At 39.6% G+C, this 23,785-nt stretch overlaps 1 long non-coding RNA gene across 1 annotated transcript; it reads left to right on the plus strand.

Moving 5' to 3' along the window:
- Positions 1-217: 217 nt before the first annotated feature.
- LOC121447483 lies at positions 218-21,897 on the plus strand. The gene is made up of 3 exons (XR_005974183.1): positions 218-262; positions 17,450-17,552; positions 21,663-21,897. It is a non-coding gene; the product is annotated as an uncharacterized LOC121447483 (long non-coding RNA).
- Positions 21,898-23,785: the final 1,888 nt, after the last annotated feature.

Here is a 23,785-nt window from a genome sequence, read left to right on the forward strand (position 1 = left end):
GAGGGATAAAGATACAAGCATTCAGAATCCACAACCATGGGAGCATGTGGAAAGCCAGCTAAGGACTATACTGACAGCACCCCCCTCACACACATATTTTTGGTTCTTTTCACAACAGAGAAAAGAAGACTTTCCAGATCTCAAAGAACACATGTGGTTAAACAAAGTCAAGAAAAGGCTGAACAAGAAGGCATACCATTCGGTAAAGCATTTTGTTGCAGACATGCGTCTCATCTTTCATAACCACAGCATATTTTATAAAGTAAGAGCCTCTGCTTTGCTTTCTTTTTCTCTGAGTTGACTCATTTTTATTCATATCAGTAGATGCTATAATCCCCCTCATCATGGGGCAAGCCCACACAAGTCAAAGTTAAGGAAAAATTCAAAAATCCTCATGATGCAGGTGGGGAAAACAGCAGTGACTCTAAAGAGAGAAAATCAGACTTCTACTTTGCCAAACCTCAAATTTCTTAGTATCTAAAAGCCTAGTGCTGTAGCAAAACGTTCTTGTCACAGAACTGGAGAGATGGCTCAGGGGTTAAGAGCCCTTGCTGCTCTGGGAAGGAGAGGAGTATGGCTCCAGCACTCATATCAGGGGCTCATGTGCACTCCAACTCCAGGGAATGCAACACCCTCTTCTTAGCTCCTCAGGCACCTGCAGTCACACGCACACACCACACATAAGCACACATGCTTAAAGTAATAAAAATGACAAAGGTAGAGGCAGGCAGATCTCTGTAGCATGAGTTCTAATTGGTCTTAATAAAAACCCAAGGACAGATAGATATTAGGGGGTGAGAGCTGAAAGATCAGAGAAGCAGAGAAACCAGTCTGAAGACGGATGCTAAAAGGCTATCCCACACTAGCTAAGAATTGAGTATAATAAAGAGTTATTTATTTAGGGATAGATTCACAGACCATAGTCCTTTGCATGACTGGGAACAGGAACTGAATCCAGAAGAGGAAACATGCTTTACATCAGCATTTATAGTATAAGAGGCCTCACCCAAGTGGGCTGATAACTTAAAGGCTACTGGTGGTAGGAATTCCTACAGCGCTTCCCCCTTTTGTTTAAATAAGAGAGTTCTAAGCCTAATATAAATTTATATACAATAATAACAAATATCAGGTATAAAAATTAGAATTACAACCAGTGTAAACAATATTAAGCAAGAAACATGTGATGTTTCAATAATTGTCCTATCCTAAGGAATATAAGTCTTGTATTAGAAATAACTTGGCCAAGTTATGAGAGGAAAGTAACTACAACTATCTAGTCTTCAACCCTATCGAAGACCTGAGAAGGGAAATAATATTACTGGAGTAAGCAGGAAGTGCAATCAAGCAACTTCCAAAATATGCAACAAATGACAGAGACAACTGGCTACCTGGACAATCACCTAAAGTCTCATTTGCAACACTGGAGCTACCAACTTTGGCTAAGGCCTAGTGTACCTGACAGACCATTTCAGAGGCAGGAAATTTTTGAAAACTGTCTTACTCTCTCTGTTTTAGCAGGATTTCACCGTCTTTTTTTTTTTTTTTTGTATCCTGCTTAGACATCGTGCATTTTGTCAGTGATCAATACATGGACAGTACCTTACCCGAAGGCCATTTTTGCCAAGAAGAAAACAAACTCCAAGTGAAATATCTTCAGTGCTCAACATTCTTTTTTTTGTTTGTTTGTTTTTTGTTTGTTTTGTTTTTTCGAGACAGGGTTTCTCTGTGGCTTTGGAGCCTGTCCTGGAACTAGCTCTGTAGACCAGGCTGGTCTCAAACTCACAGAGATCTGCCTGCCTCTGCCTCCCAGGTGCTGGGATTAAAGGCGTGCGCCACCATCACCTGGCAGTGCTCAACATTCTTATTGGTACTACCAGGAGCAATCACGTCTCACATCAACAGAACCCTAAATTATTTAAATCCCATATTCTACAGCTCTTTGAAGTGATTGATGATTATCTATCTATGCAGAATATAATCTTCATTTATCTAAAGAAACTGATTAGTCTAACTGTAAGTATGAGAAGCATGGATGACAAGTGGACTATCATTCTTGATACCTACATAACTTAATAAGACTTCCCATTAGAATATTAAATAAACTTTAAACAACTGTGCAATGAATGAGGATAATGATCTCAAAATGTAAACAATGCAAAAGTATTTTGATTAGAGGTAGAAATGTATATTGCAATATGATAAATATATGCTAAAATTGTATCAGTATACAAAATGTCTTAAGCAGGGGTAGAAGCATGCATGCATACAATATGACAAAATAACTTTGCCTAGACATACAAATACTGTAGACAAAAAGAGGAACATATTCAATATAATTTAAGTTTGTATCAATATACAAGAATCTATACCAATGTAAATTGCCTATAAATATTAGCTTGCAAGTATTCACTCTATTACTCACTATTATTATTAGTGTGAATAAGTTCACACTAATTTATTATCACCTCCAATTTCCCCTTTTTTTTCCCTCAAAGAGATCCCTGAGCCTACATAATTTCCTCTCCAACCCCTAACCCTATACTACTTATAATCAACCTTTAAGTGATATCTCTAACCCTGAGGGCAAACTTTGATAGGAGAGAGGATGTCGTCTTCTAGAATTACTTGTAGCTGTCATGGGGGTGATGTTCTTTCTATGTGATCCTGTGAAAGTAAAATGATGGTTAAGTTTCAAGATTACTGTCTGGTAATAGTCTCTTGAGTATTTGGTAGGGTTTTTCTGAGATTACTATTTGGAGTTCTGACCAGAATGTTGTAAAAAAGTACACCATTTCAGTTAACCAAGTTGGAACCATCTTGAGCAGCTGGTACCCAAAACAGGTCTTATAGTAGCGCTATCAACATCATGATGTCATATCAACCAGGTGGATTCATTGTTGTGGGGCCCCATCTTTTTCCTGGAAGCTTCAAAGATTACTGCAGGAAAATTCGTTATTTGTTGATGGAGCTGCAGACTGTGTTCCTGTAGCTTGGCTCCTGGCTGCCAGCTATCTTATGCCCCGAAATAACAACACACAAACTGTATTCATTTAAACACTGCCTGGCCAATTTCTACTAATGTGTGTAGCACCGAGGTGCACTTACCGGGAAGATTCTAGCCTACATCCATCCTGGGTCGGAGCTTCATTGTATCTGCTCCAGAGAGCAGAGCTATGGAGTCTTAGCTTACTTCCTCTTCCTCCCAGCATTCTGTTCTGTTTACTCTACCCACCTAAAGGCTGGCCTATCAAATGGGCCAAGGCAGTTTCTTTATTAGCCAATGACCTTCCTCCATCAATTATTCATTGTAGAAAACTTAAACCTTATTTGTGCAGATATATATTTAATGAGAGACAAAATAGGTATGAAGAAAAGTAATTTTTTTTCTAAATTCTTTCTGCTTTCTGTCTCATAACAGATAGCTCCTGACATGAGAGAGAAACTCTGATTTTTTTCTTTTAACAACATGCTTGGATTTAGAGAAGGACAGAATCATTGTCCAACTCCAAGCCAGCTTTGATTTTTAAGTGAGTCATGACTATTATTCTAGTTTATGTTCAGAGATTCTTACCCTCAGATGATCTGTCCTCATAAGTGATAATTCTCTTTGCTTGATGATCCTATCTGGATAATTATCTTTTCTTCTTTAGATATCTAGATGTTCAGGCCCTATTGACTTTTTGAAGATGAGTATTTTCCTGCAAAAACAAGAATGGAACCATGCCCCAACCCTTATGAGGTTTTCTTATCAACTGATTGGTTGTCTCCTTGGCGGATGAGCCATCATTCCTCTTTCTCAAGAGATTTCTCTTTTCAAACCGAATCTTTATTAATTTTGATTGTATCAATAACTTTTCTTCTCCTGTTGAAACAAGAGCAAAACACCTTCCCCAACATAACAAATTTCTTGGTGTCCATTGTGAGGTCAACAGATCTTTGAAATGTACTGGCTAATTTAACACAGATTATTTTTTTATTATCCAATGTCTCTCTGCTGCTGTTGTTCCTTTCTCATTAGCATTAAAAAATTCAAGGTTAATAAAACAGTATGTAATCTATTTCTGGCGGTATTTTCTATCCCTCTCTGTTTGTTTAACATATCCTTTATAGTTTTATTTGATCTTTCTATAACTGCCTGACCTGTAGGATTATTTTATATACCTGTAAAATGTTTTACAATATAATAAGCAAAAAGCAGGTTCATTTCTTAGAGATATATGCTGAATCATTATCTGTCTTTATTTGTGCAGGTATACCCATGATAGCCATAACTTCTAATGAATGTGTGATTACAGAATCAACCTTTCCTAAGGTTGCCCATTTTCTAAAGCAGTTTCCCACTGAAAACCTGAATAAGTGTCAATGGTGTGGTATACATACTATAATTTTCCAAAATATGCAAAGTGGAACACAACCTGCTACTTCACAAAATCTAAATCATTCATTTACAATTAATTTAGAGATGTTTTCCACATAAGTTCTTAATTTTTTACTTGGTTTATGTGGTTATCCATATAACCATAAGATCCATTCCATAAGATCATATCCATAAGATCCATTCTAAGATAATATCTTCCCTTTGCAATAAAATTCTTGTAGGGGAAATTTTGGAAGGCAATATAACTGAAATGCAATTAGGATTTGAATTTATCCTATTCACATGTGCCTCCTGTAATTTTTCTTAAATGACAATCAATTCCTCTTCTGCTTCAGCTGTTAATTCTCTGGGACTATTTAAGTCTTTGTCACCATCTAAGGTTTTGCTTAAATGAACTATTAGATCAGGTGTTATCTCAACATCTGGTCGTAGACTGGATATATCTTCTAACAATCTTTGAAAGTCATTAAAATGTGTTCACAATTGCTGCCTTTTGTATCCTAATTTTCTGTAAACCTATTTTATAACCTAAGAAATTGACAGATTGTCCTCTTTATATTTTTTTTTTCAGAAGCAATTTGTAATCCCCATTTTGGCAAAACTTTCTTTACTTCTTCAATCATTCTTTTAAAAGTATCTATGTTTAAATTAGATAGCAAAATGTCATCCATGTAATGGTAAATTATAAATTTAGGAAATTTTTTACGTATTATTTCCAATGGCTGACTTACAAAGTATTGGCGTAGGGTGGGGCTATTGAGCATTTTCTGTGGAAGGACGGTTGACTGATACCTCCTAGTAGGCTGAGACTTATTATAAGTAGGCACTGTGAAGGAAAATTTTTTTCTGTCCTTTGTTTGTAAAGGTATAGTGAAAAAAGAGTCCTTTAAATCAATTACTATAAGAGACCATCCTTTTGGTAATGGAGAAAACAGAGGAATTCCAGATTGTAGAGGGCCCATAGGGTGAATTTCCTTGTTGATAGCTTTTAGATCTGTCACCATTCTCTACTTACCAGATTTCTATTTAACAACAAATATAGGAGAATTCCAAAAGCTTGTTGATTCTTCAATATGGTGAACAGCTAATTGCTTCTGTACTAGCTATTATAAAGCCACCAGTTTCTCTTCTATTAAAGGCCATTGTTTAACCCATGTTGGTTTCTTAGTTAAACATTTTAAATGTAGGGCCATTGGTACCTCTAAAAGTTTGCTAGTTGCTTTGTGTTCTTGTACATCCTGAATTGCAGGTGACCTTTGTGTATAATTCCTTATAATTCCATCCCAGAAATATGAGTTTCTGGAACTGCAAGAATGCTAATCTGGGTATTCCACTGCTGCAACAGGTCATGGCCCCATAAATTCACTGCCATGCTAGCACACTAGCCTTCCTTTCTGTCCATCTAGCCCTATGCATTCAACCCATCTTGTGTTTGTTTCATTTGAGATAGGTTCCAATTCCTAGAAATTGAACATCTGCCTCTTGATAAGGCCAATTTGGATGCCAAGATTCTGGAGTCACATCTATACCTGTTTCTATCAAACCCACAATTACATTATAGGCATGCTTAGCGTTGGTCTTTGATCATTTATAAAAGTCTGACAGAATATACGTTTCCTATTTTCTGTTGGAATTTTTGATTCATCCTCCAGGTTTATGCCATCATCCAGGACAGTATAGCTTTTTACAGAAAGCTCTGTATTTTTTTAATTTTCCTGGTAAGACATGTCCTCTACAGTGACTAGGAATGACTGGACTACTTTTGACTTGGGGGCCTGCAAAAGACCCCAAGGAGTTTTCTGATGGTATCGATTTGCCTTGTCTGTCTTTTGTTGATTTGCTTTCATTAATCCAATGTCAGACTTTGCCACACCTTCTACATAATCCAGAAGGTTAACACCTTTTATTTTTGCTATTTCTAGAGGAAACATTATTCCAAGGAATTCCTTGTCTACAATCCCTTCTCAGATGTCCTATTCTACAACAATTAAAACATTTGGCATTTTGATGTCTCCTCATACCTTTGGAAATTGTTTCTCCTACCCAGTATTATAGTCAAAAGTCCCAATGTTCATTGTATGCAGAATCTATTTATCCATAGGTGCTGATCTGACCTTTAAAGGCCCAAGTGTATTTTTGCATTCTAAGTTGATATTTTCAAAAGCAAAAGATTCAATAAGTACTCTTCTAGCATCTGGGACTCTTACTCCTATTTGTACAGCCTTAGTTACTATTTGTAAAATATCACTAAAGGGATCTCTCTGGCCCTGTTTAATGCTGGTATATGATTTAATAATTCATTTTCCTAGTTCTTGAATCCTGTCCCAAGCATTTAAGGCTGATTTTTGGCATATGGACAAGATTTGTTCATCATAAAGAGCTTGAGCCCGTGGGTCAGCATAAGTGCAGTCACCAAGTATGTGATCTTGGAAAGTCTCAAGCCCTTTTACTTTTCTCTGTTGTTCTAAAAATTTTACCTCTTGTCTGAAATAACATTTCCACACCATCATCCAGGACTGCTGAAACTAACTGAACTGAGTCATGTGGGTTGGCCTTAATGCTAGAAGCCCATGTCTTTACCATCTTCCTAACAAATTCAGAATACAAGTCATAAGTTATGACAGCTTGCTTAATTTTTTTTTAGATCATTCATTCATATAGGTATCCATTTACATTCTTTAGGTCCTTTTGGACCTTTAGAACTTGATGCTTTGTCAGAGTAGATTACAGGGTAGGAAGCTAAAACCCTGGGTAAGTCATCTCTGACAATTACTGGCAATGTTGAATCCTGTCCTTTAACCGTCTTTCCCTGTTATTTTTGCTCCAATAATTTTCTCAATCATTTCAGATCTTTTTACTACTGTCTTTTGTAAAGCCTGAATCTCCTGGCCTGTATATAGTTCTAGTTATTTCATTGAGGCACATAGCCTTTGGTTCTCATTCTGCACCTGTGATACCAAGGTCTGAAGTTTTTCCTTTAAAGATAAAGTCTCATACTTGGACATTATTTAGATAATGTGCAGATTACCTTCCTGGAGAGATACTCTATCTGCTAACCTATAATAAATTTTTGACAGATTTTGATTGCCAAATTCAATAGTATGAATTCTTCAGATAATTTCTCAGTACCCTTTGACATGTATTGCATTTTGTCTGTCAAATTAATGCTATCCTTTTCACTGGTATTAATTTTTCAGGTAACATTTGATTTTCAATGGTATTAGTCCTGTCAGCTAGCTGTTCATTATTAGTCTGTAGAGACTATATCATTTCTTTTTTTTATTTTTTTTATTTTTTAAATTTATTTATTTATTAAGAATTTCTGCCTTGTCTCCGCAACCGCTTCCCATTTCCCTCACCCTACCCCGATCAAGTCCCCCTCCCTCATCTGCACGAAGAACAATCAGGGTTCCCTGACATGTGGGAAGCCCAAGGACTGCCCACCTCTATCCAGGTCTCGTAAGGTGAGCATCCAAACAGCCTAGGCTCCCACAAAGCCAGTACGTGCAGTAGGATCAAAAACCCACTGCAATAGTTCTTGAATTCTCAGTATTCCTCATTGTCGGCATTTTTTACATGTTGTTTAAGGAACTCTATTGTCTTCATAAAGTCGAATTTTTCCACTTCTTCTGTGTTAGGTTGTTCAAATACTTCTGTTGTAAGATCATTGGGTTCTGGTGTTTTCATGTTGTTTTTCAGATTATTGGGTGAATTCTTGCCTTGGCGCCTGCCCATCTCCTCCTATTGATCCTATCCAATGGGTCTTTTAAAAACCGGATCAGGTTTCCCTGCTGGCCAAGGGCTCCGCTTACAAAATGCCCTCACTCTCTTTCGTGGTTCCTGCTGCAGGCCAAGAACCCTCTCAATCCTCCGAAGGATCTTCAGGACAAGACCAGGCTCCCCGTGTGCCAGTGACCTGGCCAACCAAAGGCCTACCTCTTTGATTCAATTGTAGTATGGCGATCTGCTCTCCTTATTGCACGCCTGTCCCCGCCGCTTGGGTCTGCCGCCGCGCCGGTCCCCGAAAGCCTCTTCCTGTATGCGGTGTTGCTCCGCCGCGTCTGGCCGCTGCCGCTCCGTGGCATCTGCCACGTCTGACGCCGCTCCGACATGTCTGGCCTCCGCCACCGCTCCGCCTCTGTGCGTCTGGCCGCCGCCGCCGCTCCGCCTCTGTGCCTGTATCATTTCTAAAAGTGCCTCATTCTTGTCTCTGTTATCAAACCATTTTCTTTTTTTTTTTTTGAAATTTACACACATTTATTTTCCCATAGTTTTCATACCCAACGTAAACCAATAAAATAGGAAAATATTGAGGTCCGATTAAAGGAAAAGTAAATATAAATGATATCAGAACAAGGTAAATAACACATTATATAAAAGATAAATATTATTTTTACTTTAAGGATATTTTATAACTGTATTAGTAATTTTTTTAATGTCTTTTCTTTTTTTAATTTATTTATTTATTAAGGATTTCTGCTTCCTCCCCGCAACTGCTTCCCATTTCCCTCACCCTCTCCTGATCAAGTCCCACTCCCTCATCTGCTCGAAGAACAATGAGGGTTCCCTAACCTGTGAGAGGCCCAAGGACCGCCCACCTCTATCCAGGTCTCGTAAGGTGAGCATCCAAACTGCCTAGGCTCCCACAAAGCCAGTACGTGCAGTAGGATCATAAACCCACTGCGATTGTTCTTGAGTTCTCAGTATTCCGCATTGTCCGATATGTTCAGCTAGTCCAGATTTATCCCATGATTTTCAGACCTAGGCCAGCTGGCCTTGGTGAGTTCCCCATAGAACATCCCCATTGTCTCAGTGTGTGGGTGCACCCCTTGTGGTCCTGAGTTCCTTGCTCGTGCTCCGTCTCCATCTGCTCCTGATTTGGACCTTGAGATTTCTGTCCGGTGCTCCCATGTGGGTCTCTGTCTCTGTTTCCTTTCATCGCCTGATGAAGGTTAATATTTATGAGGATGCCTATGTGTTTGTCTTTGGATTCACCTTCTTATTTAGCTTCTCTAGGAACATGAATTATAAACTCAATGTCCTTTATTTATGGCTAGAAACCAAATATGAGTGAGTACATCCCACGTTCCTCTTTTTGTGTCTGGCTTACCTCACTCAGGATAATGTTTTCTATTTCCATCCATTTGTATGCAAAATTCAAGAAGTCCTTGTTTTTTACTGCTGAGTAATACTCTAATATGCATATATTCCATACTTTCTTCATCCATTCTTCCGTTGAAGGGCATCTACGTTGTTTCCAGGTTCTGGCTATGACAGACGATGCATCCATGAACATAGATGAGCATATACTTTTATTGTATGATAGGGCCTCTCTTGGGTTTATTCCCAAGAGAGGTATTGCTGGATCCAGGGGTAGGTTGATCCCGAATTTCCTGAGAAACCGAAACACTGCTTTCCAGAGTGGTTGCACAAGTTTGCATTCCCACCAACAATGGGTGAGTGTACCCCTTTCTTCACAACCTCTCCAGCAAATGCTATCATTGGTGTTTTTGATTTTAGCCATTCTGACAGGTGTAAGGAGGTATCTTAAAGTTGTCTTGATTTGCATTTCCCTGATCACTAAGGAAGTTGAGCATGACCTTAAGTGTCTTTTGGCCATTTTAAGTTCTTCTGTTGAAAATTCTCTGTTCAGGTCAGTGCCCCATTTTATAATTGGTTTGATTAGCCTTTTACGGTATAGTTTCTTGATTTCTAAATATATACTGGAGATCAGACCTTTGTCAGTTGCGGGGTTGGTGAAGATCTTCTCCCAGTCAGTGGGTTGCCTTTTTGTATTAGTGACAGTGTCCTTTGCTTTACAGAAGCTTCTCAGCCTCAGGAGGTCCCATTTATTCAATGATGCCCTTAGTGTCTGTGCTGCTGGGGTTATACGTAGGAAGTGGTCTCCTGTGCCCATGTGTTGTAGAGTACTTCCCACTTTCTCTTCTATCAGGTTCAGTGTATTCGGACTGATATTGAGGTCTTGAATCCATTTGGACTTGAGTTTTGTGCATGGTGATAGATATGGATCTATTTTCATTCTTCTACAGATTGACATCCAGTTTTGCCAGCACAATTTGTTGAAGATGTTCTCTTTTTTCCATTGTATACTTTTAGCTCCTTTATCGAAAATCAGGTGTTCATAGGTTTGTGGGTTAATGTCAGGGTCTTTTATTCGATTCCATTGGTCGAATTCTCTGTTTTTATGCCAATACCAAGCTGTTTTCAATACTGTAGCTCTGTAATAAAGTTTGAAGTCAGGGATGGTAATGCCTCCAGACAATCCTTTATTGTATAAGATTGTTTAGGCTATCCTGGGTTTTTTGTTTTTCCATACAAAGTTGATTATTGTCTTCTCCAGATCTGTGAAGAATTTTGATGGGATTTTGATGGGGATTGCATTGAATCTATTGATTGCTTTTGGTAGAATTGCCATTTTTACTATGTTGATCCTCCCAATCCAAGAGCAAGGGAGGTCCTTCCATTTTCTGGTGTCTTCTTCCATTTCTTTCTTCAAAGACTTATAGTTCTTGTCAAATAGATCTTTCACTTCCTTGGTCAGAGTTACCCCAACATATTTTATGCTATTTGTGGCTTTCATGAAAGGTGATGCTTCTCTGATTTCCCTCTCTTCTTCCTTATCCTTAGTGTATAGGAAGGCAACTGATTTTTTGGAGTTGATCTTGTATCCTGCCACATTACCAAAGGTGTTTATCAGCTGTAGGAGTTCTTTCGTAGAATTTTTGGGGTCGCTTATGTATCCTATCATATCATCTGCAATAATGAAAGCTTAACTTCTTCCTTTCCAGTAAAAATCCCCTTGATCTCTTCATGTTGTCTTATTGCTATTGCTAGAACTTCAAGCACTATATTGAAGAGGTATGGAGAGAGTGGACATCCTTGTCGTGTTCCTGATCTTAGAGGGATGGCTTTGAGTTTTTCTCTGTTTAATTTAATGTTAGCTGTTGGCTTGCTGTAAATAGCTTTTATTATATTTAGGTATGACTCTTGTATCCCTATTCTCTCCAAGACCTTTATCATAAAGGGGTGTTGAATTTTGTCGAATGCATTTTCAGCATCTAATGAAATGATCATATGGTTTTTTTCTTTCAGTTTATTTATATGGTGGATTACATTGATAGATTTGCATATGTTGAACCAGTCCTGCATCTCTGGGATGAAGCCTACTTGATCATAATGGATAATTTTTACTCATGTGTTCTTGGCTTCGGTTTGCCAGTATTTTATTGAGAATTTTTGTGTCGATGTTCATGAGTGAGATAGGTCTGTAATTCTCTTTCTTGGTTGGGTCTTTGTGTGGTTTTGGTATCAGGGTAACTGTAGCTTTATAAAAGGAATTTGGCAATGACTCTTCTGTTTCTATATTGTGAAATACATTAAGGAGTATAGGTATTAGTTCTTCTTGGAAGTTCTGGTAGAATTCTGCATTGAAACCATCTGGTCCTGGGCTTTTTTTCGAAGGGAGATTTTGATAACCGTTTCTAATTCTTCATGACTAACAGGTCTATTTAGATCATTCACCTGGTCTTGGTTGAGCTTTGGTATATGGTACTTATTTTGAAAAATGTCCATTTCTTTTGTATTTTCCAGTTTTGTGGCATACAGGCTTTTGTAGTAAGATCTAATGATTCTCTGAATTTCCTCTGTGTCTGTGGTTATGTCCTCCTTTTCATGTCGGATCTTATTTATTTGCGTGTTCTCTCTCTGTCGTTTAATTAGTTTGGATAGGGGTTTGTCGATCTTGTTGATTTTCTCCAAGAACCAGTTTTTTGTTTCATTGATTCTTTGGACTGTTTTCTGTGTTTCTATTTTGTTGATTTCAGCCCTCAGTTTTATTATTTCCAGTCTTCTACTTCTCCTGGGCACTGCTGCTTCTTTTTTTTCTAGAGCTTTCAGGTGTGTTGTTAAGTCCCCAATGTATGCATTCTCCGTTTTCTTTAAGTGGGCACTTAGTGCTATGAACTTTCCTCTTAGCACTGCTTTCATTGTGTCCCATAGGTTTGAGTATGTTGTCCCTTTATTTTCATTAAATTCAAGGAAGACTTTAATTTCTTTCTTGATTTCTTCTCTGACCCAGGTGTGGTTCAGTAGTTGACTGTTCAGTTTCCATGAGTTTGTCGGTTTTTTGGGGGTCGCGTGGTTGTTGCCTTCTAACTTTAATCCGTGGTGATCTGATAAGACACAGGTGGACACTGATATTTTTTTGTATCTGTGGAGGTTTCCTTTGTTTCCGAGTATGTGGTCAATTTTTGAGAAGGTTCCATGAGCTGCAGAGAAGAAGGTGTATTCTTTCCTATTTGGGTGGAATGTTCTATAGATGTCTGTTAAGTCCATTTGCTTCATATCCTCCAATAATTCTCTTAATTCTCTATTAGGTTTCTGGCTGATTGACCTGTCCCTTGGAGAGAGAGGTGTGTTGAAGTCTCCTACTACTAGTGTGGGTGGTTTGATGTCTGCCTTGGGTTCTAGTAATATTTCTTTTACATAAGTAGGTGCTTTTATATTGGGGGCATAGATATTCAGGATTGAGACGTCATCCTGATGAATTGTTCCTGTTATGAGTATAAAGTGACCATCTCGGTCTCTTCTGATTGATTTTAGTTTGAAGTCAGTTTTGTTAGAAATTAGTATGGCCACACCTGCTTTTTTCTTAGGACCATTTGCTTGAAACACCTTTTCCCAACCCTTTACTCTGAGTAGGTGCCTGTCTTTGTGGTTGAGATGTGTTTCTTGCAGACAGCAGAATGTTGGATCCTGTTTTCGTATCCAATCTTTTAGCCTGTGCCTTTTTATAGGTGAATTGAGCCCATTAATATTAAGTGATATTAATGACCAGTGGTTGTTTACTCTGGTTATTCTTATTGCTTTTGATAATAGAGATTGTGTGTCTCCCTTCTTTGAGATGTGCTGGTGAAGGGTCATTAGATGCCTGGGTTATTGTAGGCCGTGTTGGCTATGTTGGATTCCTTGGGTTGCGATTTTCCTTCTAATACTGTCTGTAGGGCTGGATTTGTGGCTACGTATTGTTTAAATTTGTTCTTATCCTGGAATGTCTTGTTTTCTCCATTGATAATGAACGATAGCTTGGCTGGGTATAGTAATTTGGGTTTGCATCCATGGTCTCTTAGCTTCTGCAGTACATCTGTCCAGGACCTTCTGGCTTTCATATAGTTTCCATAGAGAAGTCAGGTGTAAGTCTGATCGGTTTACCTTTATAAGTTACTTGCCCTTTTTCCTTTGCAGCTCTTAATATTCTTTCTTTAACCTGTATATTTTGTGTTTTGATTATTATATGGTGAGGAGATGTTTTTCTTTGATCCAGTCTGTTTGGTCTTCTGTATGCTTCTTGAATATTTAAATGAATATCTTTCTTTAAGTTGGGAAAGTTTTCTTCCATAATTTTGTTGAAAATATTTTCTGGGCCTTTGAGCTGTGACTCTTCTCCTTCTTCTATTCCTATTATTCTTAGGTTTGGTTTTTTTTATTGTGTCCCATAGTTCCTGAATGTTTTGTGTTGAGAATTTGTTGGCTTTGCAGTTTTCTTTGATCAGAGTGTTTATTTTCTCTATGGTGTCCTCAGCATCTGAGATTCTTTCTTCTAGCTCTTGTATTCTCTTGATTATGCTTGTTTCTGTAGACTCTGCTCATTGACCTAGATTTTCCATATCCAGCTGGTCCTCAGTTTGTATTTTCTTCCTTGCCTTCATTTCAGTTTTCAATTCTTGAACTGTTTTCATTACCTGTTTGATCGTTTTTTCTTGGTTTCCCAGGGTATCATGTACGTATTTACTCATTTCTTCAAACTTTTTGTTATACTTCTCATCCATTTCTATAAGGGCATTTTTTACATGTTGTTTAAGGGACTCTATTGCCTTCATAAAGTCGAATTTTTTCCACTTCTCTGTGTTAGGTTGTTCAAATACTTCTGTTTTAAGATCATTGGGTTCTGGTGTTTTCATGTTGTTTTTCAGATTATTGGGTGAATTCTTGCCTTGGCGCCTGCCCATCTCCTCCTATTGATCCTATCCAATGGGTCTTTTAAAAACCGGATCAGGTTTCCCTGCTGGCCAAGGGCTCCGCTTACAAAATGCCCTCTCTCTGTTTCCTGGTTCCTGCCACAGGCCAAGAACCCTCTCACTCCTCCGAAGGATCTTCAGGACAGGACCAGGCTCCCCGTGTGCCAGTGACCTGGCCAACCAAAGGCCTACCTCTTTGATTTAATTGTAGTAAGGCGATCTGCTCTCCCTATTGCACGCCTGTCCCCACCGCTTGGGTCTGCCACCGCGCCCGTCCTCCAAAGTCTCCTCCTGAATGCGGTGTCACTCCGCCTTGTCTGGCTGCCACACCTCTGCGTCTGGCCACCGTGCTGCCTCTGTGCATCTGGCCACCGTGCCGCCTCTCTCAAACCATTTTCTTAAGGCTATAATATGAAGGAAAAAACTGAGTCCCAATATCCAATAAATGGATATATATAAGCCTTGCAGAATACAAACCATAGTATCAGCAAAAAGGTTACTAAAATTTTCCAATGTTGTCTGCTATTGTAAAACTTTCAAGTTTATTACTTATTAATTAATGAAATATTTACCTGTGTTCTGAGGTCCAATAAATTGTTTTAGGTGTAATAATCTTTATTGCCCAGCAGGTGTTGTGGTTGCAGAGTCATGACCAGCGTTGCAACCAGTGGCGCCATGAACAGTCCTGGTCACTTTGGTTTTCTGCCTGCTGCTGCTTAAATACTAACAAATGTATTTTGCTTGACAAATTAAAAGCAAGTAAAACAGTTCTGTACATGGAGCAAATGTCCCAGAACTCAGGAGCAGGGAGCACAAACCAGACGCTGTGCAAGTCGCTGAACGTGGTAGTTGGGGGAGGGTGTGTGCTTTTACATTTTGTGTTGTTTTGTTCTCTTTTATCTTTGTTTGTCTGTTGTTGTTTTTTCAGTTTGTTTTGATTTTCATTTCTTGAGGTTTTTTCTTATTTTTCTGAGAGGGAGATAATCTGAAATTGAGTGGATAGGGAGGTGAAGAGGACCTAGAAGGAACTGGGCCAGGGTGGGAGGGAAGAATATGATGAAGATGTCTGATTTGAACCTCTCCAGGTCTTAAGCATCCTGTCACAGTCTCTGTGAGTTCATGTGGGTATGAGCTCTCCAGTGTCTGGAAGGTGCTGTTTCCTGGACTCATCTACCACCTCGGGGTCTTACACTCTTTGTGCCACCTCTTCCACTTAGATCCCTGAGCCTTGAAGAGAGGGGTTTGATAACAACTGCCCATTTGGAGCTGAGCTGAGTGCTACAGAGTCAGACTCTGGACATTGTCCAGTTGGGGGCCTCTGTGTTAATTTCCATCTACTGCAAGAAAAGCTGCTGTGAGGAGTGCCGAGGGATGCTCTGACCTTCTATCTGATGGATACCAATACAAATAGTACTCTAACAATTATTATTATTATTGTAATAAATGATGGTAAATCTTTTAAAAATTGCCACAGAATTAGAAAACACCCTGAGTGACTGCATTAGGAGACCTAAGGATTTGGAATATGTGTTTAAACACTTTCTCAAAGATCTGAGGGGAGACCAGAAGGAAATCTAAGCCAGCTTTAGTGAAAAGAAAATACAGCTAGAGTCTAGAACACCAGACAGAGGTCAAGGTAGACAACTGAGAGGTGGGGAACGAGGTACAGCAAAGTTGTCACATTGAGTCTTTGTCCACTGAAGCATGAAGTGGGCATGAAAACTTCATCTTGTCCAGAATGACATAAGTTTGGGGTGTAGAAACTGTACTTCACTGTCTCTGATCAACCTAGAAAGAACAAATAATTTCATTCTATCACTTTTTATTTTAGCTCTATAGGTAGTCAAAGACTGTTTTCTGTGCCCCAAATTCAGGGTGGGTATGTGAGATAAGTTATAGCTAACTGAATTCACTATTGTTGATTTTACCCCCTATGTTTTGTTAGTTTTAATCCTAAAATGAATAAGTAATATATTCTCTCAGTTTACCTTTTGTGGCTAGTTTGAGAACGTAATATCATCGTTTAGTTTGACTAAGCATGACAAATGGCTTGCTGAAAGGGTACTGTTTGAAGGGTCTTGCTGCGTAGACCCGAACAGTCTTGAACTCACAGAGCTCCACCCGCCTCCACTTCCCTAGGATGAGGCAGAAGGGTGTGCCACCACCACCGTGCTAGTATTTCAACATTTTAAGTTGCTATATTGAGAATCTGCCTCTTCTTCAAATTCCATAGCTCCCTATCTATCCTAATAGATTTCCAAGGGATTAAAAGCGCAGGGAAAGGAAGACCCTGTTAATTTTCCTAAACATTTGTATGCTGTCGTACCTCACCTAGCACCAACATGGTAGAAGTGGAAAATCTCATACCATGAAAACTTCCTGTGGTACCTCATTATGTATAGTCAAATATCCCAACAAATGAAGTCAAAGCCACTGCTGATCTCAGGCATCTAGAGCAAGGGATATTCAGCCTGAAATACTTGTTTTATTTCTGGCTTCCCAAGAAAAAAAAACATAACCAAACTCTCAAGGAATATAACTTCTTCCTTTAAAAAGAGGTGAGGGTCCAGGCAGTGGCACTCAGGAGGCAGAGGCAGGTGAATATCTGTGAGTTCAAGGCCAATCTGGTCTACAGAGTGAGTTCCAGGATAGCCAGGATTACACAGAGAAAACCTGTCTCAAAAAACATAACAGAAGCAAACAAAAAAAAAATTGTTACACTTCTATTTATTGACTTTGAAGGGAGACAGTGCATCAGTGTATGCAGGGTGCAGGTGTGTATGGAGGTCAGGGAACAACTTGCTGGAATCAGTTCCCTTCCCACCACGTGGATCCCAGGGATTGACTCAGTCTTCTTAGCAGCAAGTGTCTTTATCCGCTGAGTCATTTGCGGACCCCATAACCTCTTCTTAACTGGGTTAAACCTTCTGGAATAGTCTAAGCAAGATTCTGGGTTATTTGGAGGACTGGCTGGCCAACCTTACCAAGCATACCAATGATACAAGGTATCACTGGTTTCCTACTTTCTTTTCAGGATCAGAGGTTCAGCAATCTTGGAGACACAATAAGAAAAGTATTTGAGAAGAATTACAAAATATTATTTTCAATCAAGAAAACAAGAAAACAACTTCAACCATGTAAGCAAACTGTTTTGTTTACATAGTTTTTCCTATTCTCTCCACTACCCATTATTAGCATTCAGGCATTATGCTGGCATGTCCTCTGTCCTCTGGCAGGATGCGCTTGCCAGTAATCAGGCAGTACTCTGAACTGCTCATGGTCCTGACAATGTCATCAGCTACACATCAGATATGTTACTACAGCTACACCCCCTTTAAAAGGAGGGGCTCTGCCGCCTGTCTTCTGTCTCTGTCTCTCTTTGTATCTCTCCATGTCTGTCTCTCTGTGTCTGACTCTGCTTCTCTGTACCTTTGTCTCTGTCTCTCTGACTCTCTATCTATCTGTGTCTGTTTCTGTGCATGCCTGTATTCTGTATTTCTTTCTCTTTCCATGAGGCTGCTCTGCACTCCATTTCTCTCTCTCTTCCCTCTCCCACAAAAAAAAAAAAAAAACTCTCCACACAAGCATTGTTGGCAAGGTGTGTGCTTCTCTTTCTCACCCACTGTGTGTCCTCTTTGCTCCAACCAGTGTCAAGGTCTCTCTTGCACCATCTTCAAACATTGGTGCTGAGACTCAGCAGGCCCCTCCCAGCACCCTGAGGCATGATGGGACCCTAGACCAAGTTCATCTACAACAGCCTTGCTGCTCCAATTAATGGATCGCCGGACCCCTCCATCTAACACTGACATGATTGGTGATCCCACCTCTTCTCTGACCATGTACCCACGAATCAGGATCCTTCTCTCAACTGTGGTTTCTCACATTTCTCTATCCCAGTACTGAGTAACCATGTGTCCCTCAGGCTCAGAGTGCCCCGTGCCCCCACCCCCACTATGAACTTTTGTATGCTGATAAAATATATGTTAGATTTGTTACAACATACTGTACATCTGGTCTAAAATATAGTCTATATGGTGATAAAAGTTTGAGGTTATGAAGATCTATTCAGAGTAACAAAACCTAACATGACGATTTACACATAAGTTATTATATCTTTGCCAAATATTCAACACCAAACTTCTAGAGAATTTAAATAAGTGGTAACATTAGTTTGATAAAAAGGTATTTGATAAATAAGATATATATTCTATACTGAAATGACTAATCCCTAAGAGGGTCCTTTTCCCAGAGTTGGGTACTTGGGTAGAGGCCCTAAGGCCTGTCAAGGGCAGTCCTGGCCTCTGTGCTCCCTCAGTCCCTGCTCATGGGCCACACCCCAACTCACAAGACCTCTTTTCTCCTGTTTCCTTTCGGCCCTGATGATCTCTCCCTTGTTGCTTTTCCTTGCCTTCTCAGGAGATAGTCTTAGTTTGGTACAAACTTGCTTTTACCGACAGAATGGCTATTTTGGCATCTTTTCTGAGTCCATTATCTGTGATTAAAAAGTTGAAGCTCTTTTAGTGTCAAAATAATGACATTAAAAGAGCTTCAATTCAAAATCATTATTTTTAAGGTTAACCTGACAGGAATGTGATGTATAGTCCTATATTATGGGGGTGCAGACCTATTATAGTCTGTAAGGAATACAAGTTCATGGCCGTCTTATAAAAGAGCAAGTTGGTTAATTGCAGTCATTCTAAGAGCTGATGAAATTAGTTACAGAGATAAAACCTACCTAGTCCCCTGTATGTTTTCAGAGATAAGCTTAAAACAAGTTAATTAGAAACAAAGTTCATCTATTGAGATATACCTAATAGATACTCTTCAAATGCTCAGAGGTCTGAGAGCATAGCATTTAAAATGTTTAATTAAAAAAGCTTTTCATAATAGAGAGATGTGTCAGCTCCTGGCAGGACCCTTATTTCAGCCAAAGAAGATAGATGGAAAGAGAAGAGCCTTCACCCAGAACGTGCTTCACAAGTGGCAGCACTAACCACTGACCAAAAACCACCTTTCACCTCAATTGCTGCTAAGACCTCTTCAGACCGTGGACAAAGCAGGACACTGGGGAATCGCGTACCTCGAGTGGCCTAGACAAACGTAGGCTCGTCTTCCCATGAGTTCCTACTCCACTGGATCTTCTGAGGCCTGGCAGTCCTACACCTTCCAGTCAAAGGCTTGCCCTGAGACCTCTGCCCTCATGATCGTGGATGACCCTATTGTGTATACAGTATTCTGCCTACATGCATGCCTGCAGGGCAGAAGAAGGCACCAGATCTCATTACAGATGGTTGTGAGCCACCACATGGTTGCTGGGAATTAATTGAACTCAGGACCTTTAGACAAGCAGGCAGTGCTCTTAACCACTGAGCCATCTCTCCAGCCCGTCTCTGTCATTTTTAATCACTAACTCAGGTAAAATGTATCCTTCTCAGAACTCTGATGCTGTTTGATGGCTAGGCTAGAGGTAGCTTTATGAATTTACTAGCAACAAGCAAGGCTCCAGCTGCCTTCTCAGTTCTCTGTACAAAATTAAAGTCACGGGCCTCATACTCCCAAAGCTAATACTAAGTCTAAGCATTTTTACCAGACTCAGAAGGGAGATAAACTCACAAAACAGATTTCGGTATAACTTCTTACCATTCCTTTGTTTAAAGGAACTAACTTTACAGTGACGGCTCTCAGTGGTCAGCCACCTGGCGAATTAGATATAAAGATAGAAATATTTAAGTGATAAAAAAGAGAAAGTGATCTGAGCTGCATAAAAGAATAAAATGTTTCCGATTTCTTTCCCTCACTATGCTACTATTGCATTCAGATCACAGTCTCAACAGTAATCAATGAAATTCTGATAAATTATTAGTTATCTCTGGCAAAGTACTAAACACCATGCTATCACTATACGATCTTAGTTCCCTCTGGCTGTTTTCTAAATATAGACTTTAAAGGTGCTTTTCATTGTGCTAAAAACATCTGCCACAATTTTCCAGACAGAAAAAAAAGAATATTATTGCTTTCAACCACAATCATTTTTTGGTCCCCAATGACTCAATGATATGAGTTTCGACAAGGTGGATTTCAGTACAGATCATAAACAGTGGAAATGTTAATGTGTTTAAAACTTAACTTTTCACAAACTCAAAGAATTCTTGTAAGCTCCAAGGAGCTGACTTGGATTCACCTCAAACAGGTCAGATGTACCCCCTCAATAAAGTACAGTCAATGTCCCTGGTCTTGACACTCCCCATTCTCAATTACCAGGACCTAAAACTTTTTTCTTAAACTTAAATTTGTCCTCTGCTCTGCCAGCATCATGCCAGGTACAAGGGGCACCAGATGGCCCCACAGAGCCTGGATAACAGTAAAACAGCCAGATATTCCTGGACATGACCAGCACCCCAGCAATCTCAGGTCCAACCAAGATACTAATGCCCCAAATCAGCAGGAAGCAGTCTCGAAAACTCGGCGGTACCCTCACTCCCCTAACTTGCCACCCCTAACTCCTCACCTTGTGATAATAAATGAAAGGCAGTAACCTTAGCATTCAGGCATTATGCTGGCCTGTCCCCCATCACCTGGCAGGATGCGCTTGCCCGTAATCAGGCAGTACTCTGAGCTGCTCAGGGTCCTGACAGCATCATCAGCTACACTGGTACAGAAACATGCTCCTTTAAAAGATGGTGCTCTGCTGCCTGCCTTCTCTCCTTCTCTCTGCTTCTCTATCTCTCCATCTGTATCTCTGCCTCTCTATCTCAGTATTTCTGTATATATATATATAGCCATGAGGCTGGTCTGTGCTCCCTTTCTCTCTCTCCCCTCTTTCCTCCCCCACCCCAATTAAACTCTCCACATGAGAGCTCTCTGTACAGATGTCTCTCTCACCCACTGTGGGGCCTCTTGGCTCCAACCAATCAAGGTCTCTTGCATGCACTTTATAACACCTATTCCTCCAGCAGAACAATGCTCAGAGAGCCCACCCTCCCCTCTGCCCTTCTGTGTAAATGACCTGCCACATTTCTGCTTTGGACTTTCTATATTGTCCTTCCTGTTCAACTACCTTCCTAAATGAAACCTAACGTTTACAATGTGCATCACAATGGTGAACTGTCAGGTGCTGAGGGAGCCCACTGAGAAGGTGACTTTGAAAACAAGATTGTACCCCTCCCCCATTGTAAACCCAAGTACATTTGTCTCCAAATGTCCTCCAAAGCATCTTTTCTAAGGATGACTTTGCCCCTTGAAACCAGTGACTAGGTGGAGATCACAACAAAACAGACCGGGAGTCAACACACCGTCCTTGGGAACAGCTAGAAGATGAACCATGTCTAACATAAACTAAAATTGTTCATCTTGTAATGTAAAATGGGAACGAGAAGTCAGAAGTTCAACCCTGGGAGCTCAGTCATGGAGAGAAAACTCAAATAGGAGCTGTGGCCGACTGCTGGACTTCCACAGACAGTTTCTGCTGACTGCCGTGAGCATCCAATTTGATGATGTAGTCTCTCTGTTGTTGTTTATTCTTCAACCTGGAAGCCTCACCAATGATAACTCTGCTCTGCCCTGGACTCCACTGGGAACTCCAGACCCCACCCACACCACCTCTACGGGAGGTCCCCAGTCAGTTCCTCCCACATATTTCAAGTACATGATGAGCAATGATCTGTTGTTTTTCTCTTTACTTTTTTACTTTGGTTTGTTACATACTTAATAAACTCATTCAAAACTCAAAGTATGGCGATCATTGTAGTTTCTCAGGATTGAGCAGAACATGACGGGGTGGGTCAACAGTCTCTTGATAAGAAAAGCAAACGTCTGCCTTACTCACAAACCTAACATTAAGGGGTAAGCAGGTTTCAAATGTGATTTAAAATGACTATTGACAATAATAACTGTTTATGTCTCTGAGAATGATTAGGTAAGAAAAATATAAAAGTCTAAATAAGTTTTGAGTATCTAAGAAAATGTTCTAAACTATGAAAATTTAAATAAGTCAGGGTTTAAATAAATGATTTATGGGCCTGAGAATGTAATTTTTATAGACATATAAAGTCTATGTAAAGCCCGAGGACATTAGAGTCTCTGAAATATATAAAGTTCTGAGGATATAAAACTATAAATAAGTTCTTTGAAAATGATTTAAGATATACATAGATGATTTAAGCTATGAAAAATGCTTCAAATTTCTTTCTCTTCCTGTAATATTGTTATACAGGGTTTCAAAAGTTCAGAATTTAACATTAATAGGATTCTGATAACGTGATAGAGCAAAAACTACTAACTGTTTAAGTCACAAGCTCAAGATTTCAGATTTCTTTTGATTGTCTTCTAAATATAGGTTGAAAGATGTTTCGCATCAGGCTAAAGACATCTCTTTCCAACCTATATGTGCCTTTATGGACAGAGGGAAATGTATGTGCTCTTGAACCCAAATCTATAACTTTTGCTAGGACTCAAAACTATGAGTCTCCTGCTGTTATACAGATACCTGTTACCTGTTTTTCTGCAATAGATATTTCAGTTCAGATTGATAATACTAATGTATCTATAACTTTTATGTCTTTTTTATAAAATGAAAAATCAGATAAACTTCAGAGAATAGAGAGTATCATAAAATTTGGGTCCATTTCTCATGGGTCAAAGGACTCCAGATCAATACAGCCTGAGTTTCCCCACCTGACTGTTCCTGAGGATGTTATTTCTTCTCTCTCCTGGTCTTGGGTCTTCTCTCCTCCCCATTTGCTTAGGACTATGGGCCTAAATGTTCCAAATACAATATTTTCCTTTAAGTTCATAAATTTTAACTTCTGTTCCTAGTCCACATTTGTCTCAACAGGCTGGCAGATACATCCAAACTTGAATTGCTGACTCCAACCTGCTCCAAATGACTATGAGCCCTGGACTTGCTAAAGACTGGTATGGACCAATCCAGCTGATGTAAATGCTGTCTCTGCAGCCGGTCAATGAACCAGATGCTTCTAAATTCCTTCCTTGCCTTTGACTAACATTCTAGCCTTCCAGGGCCCTAACAACAACATCCTAGTTTCAGCAGGAAGTAATTACAGAAGAGAATGCATTGTCCCTTGTCTCCTCCTGGAATGTTAGATCAAATGGAATTTCTTGTCTTAGGGAACCTGAGGTAAAATAATAACTGCTCCCCATTCTCATTTCCAAATTCCTTCTAGATAAGAAACTCTGTCAACCATCACAGGACTTTTGGACCCTCTGCTTCTACTGAATGCTACTGGCTCTTGCGTCATTGAAGCCTTAAATAAATGATATTTCCTGTCTGGATACCGCTAAGCTGATGATGCTAAAATCCCAATATCAGCTCCTGAACCAAACCCATGACACACAAACTTGCAGATGTCAA

The sequence above is a fragment of the Microtus oregoni genome, unplaced genomic scaffold, assembly GCF_018167655.1.
Source record: "Microtus oregoni isolate MIOR12 unplaced genomic scaffold, Mior012 000004F_ref0000308, whole genome shotgun sequence".
Taxonomy (NCBI): Eukaryota; Metazoa; Chordata; class Mammalia; order Rodentia; family Cricetidae; genus Microtus; species Microtus oregoni.